Source organism: Parambassis ranga, unplaced genomic scaffold, assembly GCF_900634625.1.
Source record: "Parambassis ranga unplaced genomic scaffold, fParRan2.1 scaffold_200_arrow_ctg1, whole genome shotgun sequence".
NCBI classification, from domain to species: domain Eukaryota; kingdom Metazoa; phylum Chordata; class Actinopteri; family Ambassidae; genus Parambassis; species Parambassis ranga.
The window spans coordinates 35929-50037 of NW_021144751.1; the positions used below are offsets into that span (position 1 = coordinate 35929).

The 14109-nt window shown below is 39.9% G+C and overlaps 1 long non-coding RNA gene across 1 annotated transcript; it reads left to right on the top strand.

Annotated features, from left to right (window-relative positions):
• The first annotated feature begins 13160 nt into the window (after window positions 1-13160).
• Window positions 13161-13888, top strand: LOC114429673 (uncharacterized). Its single transcript, XR_003669879.1, has 3 exons — window positions 13161-13223; window positions 13309-13484; window positions 13839-13888. It is a non-coding gene; the product is annotated as an uncharacterized LOC114429673 (long non-coding RNA).
• Window positions 13889-14109: the final 221 nt, after the last annotated feature.

Here is a 14109-nt window from a genome sequence, read left to right on the forward strand (position 1 = left end):
TCATATGAAACATTGTGGTTTATTCAGATATGAAAAGCCTGCAAATCATTTCCAAACTTTCCAACAGGTTTCAGTAGCTTGAATCAGTTACCACACTATCTTAATATATACTAGTGCTTTGAATGCTGATGTGAAGGATTGCTCTGAATTGCTGGAGAATCAGAGCAATTCAGGAGCTTTGTATGCCTCTGTGTGTCAGCCTGTCACCATGGTAACAGCAGAGAGGCCTCAAAAACCACTCCAACTTTAAGGTCTGGCATGCGGAAATGATTCGGAATTAGAAAATTCTGAATACAAGTTTGATAGAGCATCAATGAGCGTTTTAAGACTAAATGGAGTCTGTAGCTTGAATTTGTAGGAGATACATTTGGCAGATGACCCTCGTTGAAGGGCTCTCTCATAGACTCCCATGTTAAAAATGACACCGAAATTCCTTAACCCGATGGCCCGCCGAAGGGCCGAAAACGTACAGGCACTATTACTTCAAATTTGATCAAATTCTGCCACGGTTGCGGCCATGTTTGTAGTCCAATGAAAGAGGACAGCTACTGAATCGAATGGTACAAAAAAATCTAATGGACTACAATACCCAGCTGACGTAAAATCCCTGTGTAAAGACTAGACGCAACAACACTAACGCTAGCTAACTACGCGTATGTGTTTTGTGGAGGTTGTAGTTGCTTTAGTGTGCTTCAGTGACTTTCGGTGACTTTCAGTGAGTTTCAGTAAGTGTCAGAGGTTTTTTTAGGTTGTAGCTAGCGTATCTCTTCATGATACCGTGACGAGAGGGGCATGGAGCAGAATTTCAACGGCAGGAATTTCCGGATTCGTTCGACCCCGTTGCCAGCAACGTTGAACGTTGGAAAGATAGACCCAGTTTGAGTAAGTTGAGTAAGTTTGTACATTTATTTTGAAGTGTAAACTATTGTTGCTAATATCCGTGTTGATCGATAAAATGATTTATTATATATATACGTGTACACAATATAGTAGACAGCAGGGTGGTAGTTGGGGTGAGAGAGGAGGATGCAGAGGATAGTGGTGATGATTGACTGTGGCAACCCCTAAGGGAACAGCTGAACAGAGAGAAGAAGGATGATTCAATCCTATTCAATACTGTCTTTACATATTATTTACATAATATGTGTATTTCAATATGTATGCAATTACAGATATAATAATTGTTATTATTTTCACAGCCAACAAGAGGGAAGAGAAGAGGAAAGTGAGGTTCCAGGCCCATCTGGGCTCAACACTGAGGCATCACCTCTCCTTGTTGTTATTTTATTTTCTTTACCTAATATTGGTTGGACTTTCATTAATGTACATTAGTTATTAGTTATTATAATAAAAACTACTCTATTTGGAGACAAAATCAATTCTATTGATTTTACACTGTGCATAATGGTAGAAGTTGATGAAGTGCAAGGTAAATTCATACCCAAAGCTCCAGTAGATGGCAATAGACTAGTGAAATGGATATAATTGTATTTTCCACAGTTTCCACTGGAAATGAGTAAGCTAGCTATAGCTATAGTAACCTATTTGGCAATGTGGTGCCAAATTGTGCCAAAACTGAGTGTCCGCCTGGTGATATCCTTACTAAAACCTTTGTGAAGCTTGGCTCTTTGTTCAAATTCTATCAAATTTGGTATATTTGTAGCCAAGAATAGCTGAATGTGATCAATGGCATCTGTGTACATAGAATCATTGTTAGCATAATGTTTTCCTCTGTCAAATAGGAAAAAAAACTCAGGCGAGGATAAAATTGTTACATTTGTCCTGTAGTTTTTTCTAATTTACTCAGGCATACTAATAGACACAATATTTTAAACACTGGAAATGCATTCTCTGAGGTCCCTAGATGTCCCTAGACACCAAGAACATGCATATGCACATTATTATTGTGGTGCATTTCCTCATTTTCTTCGGAATGTCTTTTTAGGTGATTTTTTCTTTTAATATGGCCAGGGTTTAAAGGGGTTATTAAACGTTTCGATTTCCCAAAACAGTTCAAATGTAAACTTCAAAGTTAAACTTTAGGCCGTGGACACGGAGTTTTAACTGTATGCATATGACAGGTACTACATCATATAATACATATTGTAGATATCAAATATTACATTCGTACTCAGCAACATTCGGTTATGTTATCCTGTCGAAATATTTCATTTACAGACTATGTTGCTGTAAACATAGCCGACGTTAGCAATTACCTACTGTCACAATGTCTTATGTACGCAAGCAGCTAACGGCTAACACCAGTCAAACATGCATGCCTAAATACCACTAAATACCACTACACAGAGAGCACAATGCCGAACGTTTGCTTCATTGTCTTTTTTCAGAAGTAAGGGGTTCTATCACACTGAAGGGCACACTAAAGCCCATATAAAGAAAACCAAGACATTTAAACTGTCGACTGAGATTGTTTATTGTTATTTCTAGTACAGCTTATACATACGCGACATCGCAACAAAACCGGTCTTGTTCTGTCAGAAAGTGTCAAAAGAGAGTGAATAAAATTGTCAAAAACATGTTACTGGCTACCAAAAGAGTGCAGTCTTATCGCTGCAATTCAAAAGTTATCTCTCTTCTTCTCCTCCTCTCATCCTGCTGCTCCAAATGTTTACACACAGGCACAAAGATGGCTCGTTGTAAAAGCCCCGGCCCTAAGCTTTCGATTGATACCTCGTTTGACCAATAGAAAGAGCTACAGCCAATCCCAACGAACGGGGATTGGCTGTTTGTCCCCCTATCACACGAGTCTACTTGCTTACATGCTAAATCTGATCCAATGAGTGTGTAGTGTGTGGAGCCCATCAATAACGCGATAACCGAGAGGCGTTAAATGACAAACAGAAAAGTAGGAAAAAAGAAGGAAAGTTTGCAAACAGTAAATAAAATGTTTATATAGATTAGATGAGTTGTGTTGACGTGATTATAGTTATTAAATGTAGTGTTTTTTCTTCTCTCTCTCTCTCTGTTTTCAGTGCAGAATGGCTTGCAATCAGTGGCGAAACACTCGCAAAAGAGCCATTAGAAGAGTTAATGCCACCCTTGATTCCTTGGAACCCTTATCTGGCAATTTTGAGACAGAGTTAGCTCAGGACAATGATGTCGAAAACTCATCTGTCAGTTCTCAATTGTGTGATGTAGACATGACTGAAGAGGGTGTGAGAAATGAAATTGAACATGATGAAAGTTCTGATGATGACAGTGGTTTCCCATTCCAACCTAGAATCTGATTTATCAGACTGGGCAGTTCGGTTTCATATATCTTTAGCTGCTCTCTCAGCACTTCTCTCCATACTCAGGTTTTATCATCCTTTCCTTCCAAAGGATGGCCGGTCTTTGCTAAAAACAAAAACAAATTACGATCTGGAAAATGTAGCCGGTGGTTCTTTCTACGATTTTGGAGTCATAAATTCATTTACTAAGAGTTTTGAAAAATTATCAAGCAAAGTTCCGGATAGACACTTGTTTAAATTACAGTTAAATATTGATGGGTTACCACTTTTAAAAGTTCCTGTGTTCAGTTCTGGCCATTTTGGGCATGTTACAGGATCTAGATGTTTAAAAAGACCTGTAGTGATTGGGCTGTTCTGTGGTCAATCCAAACCAACTTCCTTGGCAGAATATTTGGCGGCTCTTGTTAGTGAGCTAAAAAAGTGTGCAGATGGATTTGTCATAGCTGGAAAGACATATTTTATCAAAATAAGTTCAGTCATATGTGATGCTCCAGCTAGAGCTTACATTAAAGCCATCAAATCTCACACTGGTTATTCTGGATGTGACAAATGTGTTCAGTCAGGTGTTTACAAAAACCACCGTATGACTTTCCCAGATATGCATGCTGTTTGTAGAACTGATGAGCATTTCCAAAGTTGTAGGGATGAAGATCATCATCAGGGACACTCACCTTTTTCTGAGTTGAGTATTGGTATGGTTAGCTGTTTCCCCCTCGATTACATGCATTTGGTGTGTCTTGGTGTGGTACGCAAACTTTTAGATTTGTGGATGGGTACTACTGGGTACTACTAGTAATTTCATGTTGCTTTCGGTGGCCATTCACATTTTAGCTAGTCCTTCGTTATGTCTTGTTTTAAATGATTTTGCTCGTACATTACTCTTCTCATTTGTGGAACATTTCAGTCACTTATATGGCAGCCACTTTGTGGTATACAATGTACACGGTCTAGTTCACCTCAGTGACGACGTCAAAGTTCATGGTCACTTAGACCTCATTTCTGGATTCCCTTTTGAAAATTATTTACAAACATTAAAAAAAATGGTCAGGAAACCACACAGCCCTTTGTCACAAGTAATCAGGCGTGTCTCTGAATTGGACAGTACTGAAATGAATGATGGGAAACAAAAGACCTTTGCCAAACAGCAGCACAGAGAAGGACCAGTCCCTCAGTCAATGGGCACCACTGTAAAGCAGTTCAAACAACTTTTTATGGATGGTGTTGCTATTAAGACCTCATATGGTGACAATTGCATGAAAATTGATAATGATATTGTTCTAGTGCAAAACATTCTGCTTTATGAGGGACTATACTATGTCATGTACAAGAAGTACACAAAAAAAGATAATTTTTTAGCTATCCTGTAGACTCCTCTGAAATAGGCATCCTTGCTGTTTCTGGTCTGTCATCAGAGATTAAATGTGCACAACTTAACAGGATAGAAAAATATGTCAGAGTTCCATTAGAGACTGGGGCAGCTTTGTTGTTGTTCCCCTTCTACACCTTAATTAATCCCCAACTATATTATTATAGCTGTATATTGATTTAGTAGCCAAGACTTCCAAGCAGTTTTGTTATTATTTTCTGTGATGTAAATACTAGGTGCTTCTATTAATGCATTTGGGAAACACTGTCAGTTAGACTGACTGCTAGAGAAATTTAGTCCATAACCTCTTTTCATCATAATACACACACAATTGCTATTATTAAAATGTCATCTATCTTCGCCAAAATATTAAAGGTGTGTAATTTTCCAATGACAGATGTAGTCGGATTGGCTTACATCTGGCTCAGGTCAGAACGCAAATACGGCTAGTGAATCCCACTAGCTCTGTGATACTTCCAGGTTCACAGGGACAGTGTCCGGGTCGCATACAAAAGCCACATGTAAACAACCGTCGAACTACGACAGCTTTGCCCCGAGTTTATTTTCGACGGGGCTACAAAGGAATAAACTGCTTTTTGAACCGAAAAAAAACCCCAAAAGAACAAGAGACACAGGACAAAAAAAACAGCACGACGCATAATAATAATAATGCATTGGTCTTATATTGCGCTTTTCTGCTCTGTTGGGCAGGCACTCAAAGCGCTTACATTGAGATGCATTATTCTTTCACACCACATTCACACAGTGGCAGTGGTGAGCTACCAGTGGTAGCCACAGCGCCCCAGGGGGAGACTGACGGAGACGTGGCTGCCAAGGTGCGCCTACGGCCTCTCCGACCACCGCCGCATGCACGCACGTGGTCCTGTTGTGGCCTGAACAGACTCTGTATATTACGAGGTGCCACCTAGAGGTTTGGAGGACAACAATCAAGGTTTGAAAATAGGTCTGAACGTATCCAGACTAAAGGCTATCCAGTATCAATCCTACACTAGCTGGATTGACTTTCTTCAATGTGAACCTTAGTGGGCTGTACACAGGGGCGGAGTGGGACAACTTTTCAGCTCGGGAGTTTAATGGCTAAGACTGGCCCATTATTCACCACATGAAAAATTAGCACGTATTTTACCACAAAATATATGTTTTATTACAGTATGGAAAATATTAATAAATAACAAATAAATCCTGGCCTGCTTCTTCTTGTTCCTGTGCCTGTTTTTGCTTTACCCTGGACTACTGCAGACTCACTGGGCACTGTCATTCTTTCCCTTCTCTCAGCATCTGCCTCACCTATGAAATAATATATAAATGGAAATGCTAATGCCAGGACACAAACAGCATCTTTGTTATGTTAATGTATCAACACAATGAACAGTCCTGAAAAACAACTTTTGTTACATCTTTTTTACTTACCAGCACTCCATTCAGATGTGCCTGGGCCCTCCCTAATTTCGGTTTCATCAATATTGTCTGCCTGGCTTTGCTCCTCAGATGCTACAAAAAGCAAGCCATAAGGGAATTCTTTTACAGCACACTTACTGAACATTAAATTATTTAATTATTATTCTTCTTCTATTATTTATTAAATTATTTAGATAAGGCTACACTATTTAAATATATTATATATTAGGCCTATGTAAATTCATTTTAATAGCCATTGCCTATGTAGCCTATACAATGCATGAATATTTATTTTTTAATGTTAGTCTATTGTTTAGTTTAGTTAGTTACTAATTGTGGTAACGTGTGTAGCTGAATGTATTTATGCTAGTTTTAGTTAAATTATCAATTAGGCCTAACGATATATGTCCTTATCATTTGCCTCTTCTGTCTTCTTGAGAATATGTCAGTGAGCTTTGCACATTTGGCAGCATCCTCAATCAATGCAAGAACTTTAACCTGGCTTTTTCAGCCCACCTGGTCTCTTCCTATCCGTTTTTACCCGCTTCTCAGCCTCCTGGCCTGCTTCGCTTCTCTGACGTCTCGACTTTTGGTAACAGTGAGCTATGCAAAGGGGTGTTGTGTGAAATGGTAGCTCCCAAACTCCCTCTGTCATAAGAGACAGGTCGATTCAGCGCGAACAGCGCTGCAAAGAATCGTTTATATTCTACCATGATTACTACTATTCCTCGTCGCCGACCGGCCCACCGGGAATCCTCCCGACTCTTCCGATTACCCACATTACACCTTACATAAGTGATGCCAAAACTGAATTTTTTTGTTGTTGTTGTTGTTTTTGTAGAGTACAAACCCTACACACAAATGAAAAGAAGCAGATGTCACTTAAAAAGAATGTCAACCCTACAACCTGCGTCTATTACTGTGTGATGACTGACAGATGTGACGGCTAGCTGTGAATTATCCTAACACAGGTTTGAAGCTGCAGCCAGCACTTCATTAGTCACTCCCAATGGCATAAATATGAACATCCTGTGGGGTACAACTAATTAGCTCACGTTGCTGCCAGCTCTTTTTTTTAGCATTACAAGGCTGTCAGTATGAGGCAGGTTGGCGAACAAAAATGTCACTGGTTCTAATTCCCAGTCCAGCTGGGAGATCTTGGCAGAAAAAAACAAAATGACAAAAATCAGTGCTGTCCCTCAGCATGACATTTAACCCCCACCTAGAGTGTTTTTATTTAAAAAGAAGGGCAATGGCTTTTATTAAGGACACTGAGATCATGTTCTCTGTATTTTTGCAGCCTTGGAGGAGATTACGGAAACACGTTATTTTTTTTAAGCAAGCATTTGATTTATGCCAGCATGTAAGGACATATTTAATATATGGGATACCACAGTGGAGCTTGCTGGCAGTTATATCCTAATTGCTTATATACATTACAGTCCATGTTTATACTTGTTTAATAGCTGGGCAAAGAACAGCCTGGGGGCAGAATCAGTGCACCCCGTGGACTGCTTTAACTCCCTGTTACACTTTCGGGTCTGCCATTCACAAATTTGGTTGTTTGTCATAAACATTATTACTTTAATTTGCATGTCCATACTGAGCTGTGGGAGACCCTGACACACAGTGTGCACCCACAGTGAACCCAGAGTGCAGGAAGAGGAGTAGATTCTCACATTGATGAGAATGTAACAACAGAATAAAACGTCTAAAGGTTAATGAGTTCAACTGCGAAGGCAAAAACATCAAACTCACAAAATGGGAGCAGGTACGAGACATAGACCAACTGACAAAGACAAAAGGGGGCACAGGACTGTGAGCCCCCGTTACACATACACAGGTATCTGTAAAAAGACTTTTCCCTTCGTTTGTGCCTTTCATTTACACATAAACTAACTAACTATTCTAAAACTCTGGCAAAAGTGGAGAAAAACAGTTTGCGTCAGTCTGCGTGTCAGTTTGTGTGACCTTCTTTTGTGTAGTACGGCTCCTAGAGCAGCTGTTGTCTAGTAATGTAAGCCTTCCGGGTAGCATTTGCATTTCTGTTGGTGTGAGCGCTTTTGTACATGTTTGCATACAGCTCCTCTTACTGTGTAGAGGAGCAGAGACATATTAGGTCTCCAGGTTCAGCAATTTTGGAACAACTTCTGACACAAAGGCTTCTGATTGGCTTGCACGGCTTTCCTCCTTCTTCCTACACTGCCATCCACAGGCCTGGCGTAGTCATGACAGCTCTTGGGAGTGTATTTACGCGTGTTAATGTACACGGAAACTTTTTTGAAAATGATGATGTATGGAAAATAGAGGAAAGGAAATATTTGCTTTTCAAAATACCTGGCTATGTGTAAATGGGGTGTAATACACAAGGCGGTAACAAGACACAGGTGAGAACAATCAGGGCAGGGCAGGTAATCAACACACATACACAAAGGGAAAACCAGACTTTCAAAATAAAACAGGTGCTGTGCTTTACAAATTAATCATAAAGGAAGCAGACAGTGTGTGTAAAACCAACTAAAAGGGGGATCAGACACAGTATCCAATTAACTATATTATTTATTTAAAAAAAGCCCTTTGCTTTCTTTATGGAGGTTGAAGTGACCCTAGTCAATATTTCAGTTGTGTTCACTATCGTGTTTCTCCTTGTGTTTTAAGGTGATCTTTACCTAACCCACACTTTTATGCCTAACCTTAACTGGGAGTTATTTTATGGCAAATCCAGCCTCAAACCTCAGACTTCTGAGTGAAAGTCCACCATGTTGCTTGTACCTCGAACATCCCTACTCTGCCTCTTAGGCTATGTTCAGACTGCAGGTCTTGATGCTCAATTCGGATTTTTTGGTGTAATCCGTTTTTTTGTTTATTTGAAGAGGATACGATGTCTCACAATGTGTGCTTGTGTGGCTTTGTTTATGTGAATGTCCAATCGTAGCCACATAATTACAACCAAATATATTAAAAGAACGCTGAGAAGGAAGAGAGCAGTAGCTGCAGCGTCTGTGCAGAGATGTGTGTGGGTGTGGAGTGGTGGGATAGTGACGTGACTGCTTTTAGAGACACTGACTTCATTCATAACATTCATAATTTTAGAATGACGAGAACCTTTGAATACGTCTGCGAGCGCCTTTCTGTATCACTTTCATGGCAAGACAGTCGACATCTTCCTCTTCTGCGAGGCAAGCTGTTGGAGTTTGGCTCTACTTCCAGGCAAAAGGCAATTGATGCTGAGAATAACCTGGTTTCTGCCCGCTCCTGTGTCGGCAGAATTGGACGTCAGTCTTTCACTGATGCAAAAGTCGGATATATGCCGCATAGCCGTTCAGACTGAGGTCGCATTGCAAAAAATGGGATACATATCTGATTTAGGACCACATATGAAAGTGGCCTGGGTCGGATATAAAAAATCGGAATTGAGCTGTTCCGACATGACAATATCAGATACAGGTCAAATTTGTGCAAAAAAAAAAAAAATCAGATTTGGGTTACTTTGGCAGTTACCTGCAGTCTGAACATAGCTATGTCCTTATTGGATTTTGTTTGGCTGGTTTGGTCCCATGTTTAATGACATTGGTCAATAATTGTTTATTTTTTGTGATGACATGAAAAAAATAATTTCTCACTGTAGCTTTAGTGAGTGGAACTCCAATCAGCAGGCAGTGAGTCCAACCTACTCCCAGGTTATCAATTATAGGCAGTGTGAGCTGGCGATCTTAATTATGCAAAAATGTAAGTTTTTAATATAATTAAAACTAGCAAGTCATACAAAAGTTAATACCCCATATCACTCAGTGTCAGCATCTCTACAGCTTGATGAAGAGAAGACAACTGTCATTAAAACAGCCATTTTTGAGAGCCAGAGGCATACAAACTAATACTTACATACTCACATCTGAGCAAATCTCCAAGGTGGTCCCTTAATTATGACACCAAAAGTATTCAAATACACCTTGTGGTTGCTGAGATATACTCAATTCATTTTGGGCATAGCTGATGCCTTAAAAAATAGGCTTGGGGTAGATAGGGTTAAGTGCTTCTTGAAGAGTGTTGTGTGTGTAAATATTTTATAAAAAATAACAGATTTTTCTTACCTTCAAAAGCAAGACGGATGATGTGTGACATGCTGGGAGGTCATTTTGTTTTATTTTACCTTTAAAAATCATTTAAATGAGCATATTGTTATCAGCATGTTAATGGTGAGAAAAATGAAAAGAAGAAACCATCTAAGTGTGAATCTTAATTTGAGTAATGGCTTGTTAAATCTCATGTTCAGCACTTCATATATTAATTGAGGCCAAACCTGTGACTCAGGTGTTAATTATCACCTGTTTCATATCATACCACATAAAATGTAAAGCTATATGAGGGAGACAAAATTAAAAGCTGATTGTTTCTCTCTCTCTCTCTTGTATCTTGGATCTGAGGTACCTGATATACACATACTTTAAAGGTGTTTTTTTAATAGGGGAGACACATAAACATAAATCAGATGTTGTCACACACTGCACTGAACACTAAATAACAATTTCAATGTTTGCCTGAGTTTGGACAAAGTAATTAACCTGCATTGTGTCTGTTTGGGTTGGGTTTGTGAGAATTAAAGAAAGAAATGTGGGCTAAAGAAAGACAGCAAGAACAAAGACATCTGTTATAGCATAACAAAGTATACATAGTGTAAAATGTATAGTATAGTAGTATAGTATAGTATAGTATAGTATAGTATAGTATAGTAGTATGTATAGTATAGTAAGGCTTCATGTAAGGAGTAGCTCGTCACCTCGTTTAGAACACACATATGTGCTATAAAAGTATACATAAAAACTACTTAATACTTAATATTAATATTTATTCAGGCAGCCATGTGTGCATTTGTAAAACTATTTTCCTGACATAACTCTTTCAGCAAGAAAGCTTACAGTCACTTGAACCATGGTCCTCTCCCACTGACCTGCTGGCCCCCAGCCTTCATGCTCAGCAAGGTGGATTAATAAAATGTGAGCAGCTACAAGCTGTTGGACGTGTGCATGACAACAACAAGGTGTCGACTGAAATGAACTCTGTAGTGCTGTATTATTCTGCAGCTCTTACATCTGTGCTTGGACACCCAGGACATGCTGACATTTACTATCATAACAGCAAACAGAGGCGTGTCAGCAGAGATGCTGGTGCTGAAGTGCTTTGGTGCCATCTAGTGGTCACAGTAAGAATGTACAATTCTAAAAAACTTCACAGCCAAAACAACATGTGTCCACTTTTGGATTCATTTTGGTCTGTGGTGCGGAATTCCAGAGACAACAATGACCCTGACAGAAAACTTGCAGCTGCAGTTGCAATCTACTGAATTACAATCAATCTTTAGCTCACTCTAAGCTGTTTTTAGTAGCAACAATCTCAGAAATGAACAAGCACGGGGCATTCTGGGTGATTTGTCTCTTGTTTTTTTCTCTTGTCTTGTCACTCAATTTCAAAGCAGGATGAACAGTGTAGTGAAGAGCAGACTGAACCAGGACACACCCTAATGTACAGTTTACACCATTACCTAACAACAATGAGGTGGTTAAACACTGTATTGATGACTGGTCGATTAAATATTTATCATCTATTTTTATGAGCATTTGTATTTTGTTAAATTCACTTTTAATTAATATTTGTTTACCATATTATAAAATAGGCTCATTTCATATAGTATCTCTCATGTGTTAATTTCATACGGAGCACCTTGAAGGCCGCTGCCTGACAGCCTGAGAGCAGGGCCTGATTGTCCCGTGTTCCTTAGCAACGGTTGCTAACAACACTTCAGACAGCTGCCGCTGCGGTGTACTGGTGTCCTGCAAAGGTTCGGTGGGTTCCCAAGCGTACAGCTGGTCAGATAAACTTTTATTTATTCTTACACAGCACAACACACACATTTCACACACCTGATATAGTTTAGCTAAGTACGAGCAAGCTAAATATTTGATGTCTTCTGTAACACCGTTAGCATTTTGGTTATTTTGATGACCTGTGTATTTAAAATTAGATTTCAATATCTTAAATAGACTAAATAGGAAACGTGACAGAGGACAATGATATTTCCATTAAGACATTCGTTCATGTTTTCTTGTTTAAAGATTTGGCTGCATTTGGTGTAAACATGTCTCGAAGAAGGTCGTCCTCGAGCACAGGTGGCACAGGTGATGTGTGTTTTTTTGTTTTTAAATCTTGTAATTATTATCAGTTGTATTGTTGTTTGGTTGAAATATCTGTAATGTTAAATAACGTTTTTAAACAGAGTTAGAGAAAGCCAAACTTGAGGACCTGCAGAGACGAGTGAGGACCATGGAGAGAGAGAATGAGGCCTACAACCGCAAGACCCAGAGACAAATCTACAAACAAGAGTGAGCGCACTTACCATACTGTAACTCACACACTGTATTTGTGTGTGTGTGTCTGTTGTATATCTGATCACATGTTGACTTGGATGAAGGCAGGAGATTGAGAATCTGCTGAAGGAGCAGGAGGAGCTCCGTGAAAAGCTCAGCGCGTGTAAGAGGCGCAAAGAGATGAAGACTGAGGACATCCAGCGTCTTCAGAAGCTGCTCCAGCATAACCATGCTTTGGATGAAGAGCTAGAGAGAGAGGCAAAAACAAAAGGACTTGCAGAGAAAGGTCTGACTGTATATCGTGTATGTATTTCATCATTTCATGTTGATTCATATTTTTTACTTTTGACTTTAATGCGGGCAGATTTCAAACCTGGAGTCCGAGATGATGGAAGCGAGAAGAGGAGCTGTCAGTCTCTGTGTTAGGTCAGAGGTACAGAGCACTCAGAAATCTGTGGAAGGAGAGCTGCACAGAGTGAGTCATCAAACTCATTGCTACAGCATAAACAAACAAAACAAAGCCATTCTGTTGTTTACTTTATGTTCATCTCTGTCCAGGCCACCACTAAACTCAATGAGCAGTTAGCAAAAAACAGCCATCTGAAGGAGAAGCTGCAGAGTCTTCTTAATGAGCGTCACCATTTCCAGCAGCAACACAACAAGCTGAACAAGGTTACAACTCTTATCATATCATCACCATGGGCACATTGTTGATTTCTCCTTCAACACTTTATTAGCAGATATATTTGTATCGCAGGAACTGCAGGAACTCCACAAGAAGAACGCAGAAGTTACCAACCAGATCAGCGCTGCTAACGAAGAAAGGTGAGCTCCTGAGACAGCCAGTTGTGTTAAATGGAAGGAAACCTCTGAGATGTTGCAGCTCATATCTGGAACTGGTATACATAAGGGTGGAGGCTCAGTCCAAGCTGACCGTGCTGAGGGAGACAGCGGAGAAGGAACACGCTCACTTTAACGCTGAGATGAAGGAACTGGAGCGGGTTATTGCACAGCAGAGCAGCCTGAAGAACTTCATGAGCGTCAAGGGCAGCGAGAGGAGCGACCACAAAATGGGAACCAGGCAATGTAAGAGGCAGGCGGCCCGCATGATGTTGTAGCTAATGTGTCTAAAGTTTTAGCAGTGCTAACAGTTCCAATAATTGTATCATTCATTTTTCATCAATGCAAAAAGCCACAGCGGAAAAGGACAAAAGTACAAACAACATGTGTTTCTCAGTAGAATTCATGTAGCAGGCAATAATGTTGCACATACAATACAGTTACACATTTGTGTGTCCTTGTGTCATTGTGAATACAGGCACTAAGACTAAAGAGAATAATGAATGATAAACATAACATTGTGATGCTAATGCTAACCCTGCTGATGAAGATGAGACTGGCGCCTCACTGATGTGAATCTGATGTGTTTGTGTTTCTCAGTGTCAGAGCTGAAGGAGCAGAGGAGGGGGGACTCACAGGACGTGTCTCTGGACGTTCTGGAGGACATGTTTAGGAAACTTCAGACTGTGACAGGAGAGGACAACCTGGACCTGCTGGTGACCAGGTTCATCCAGGGTGAGTCTCATATTCTGCACACAGTTTATGTCAGGATTATAATCCTCTTGCATTTGTACATGAGTACATTCAGACCCCGTTCAGTCTTGTGTAATCAATCAGAACAGCACAAAAATCCAGTTAAAGCTGGATTAGA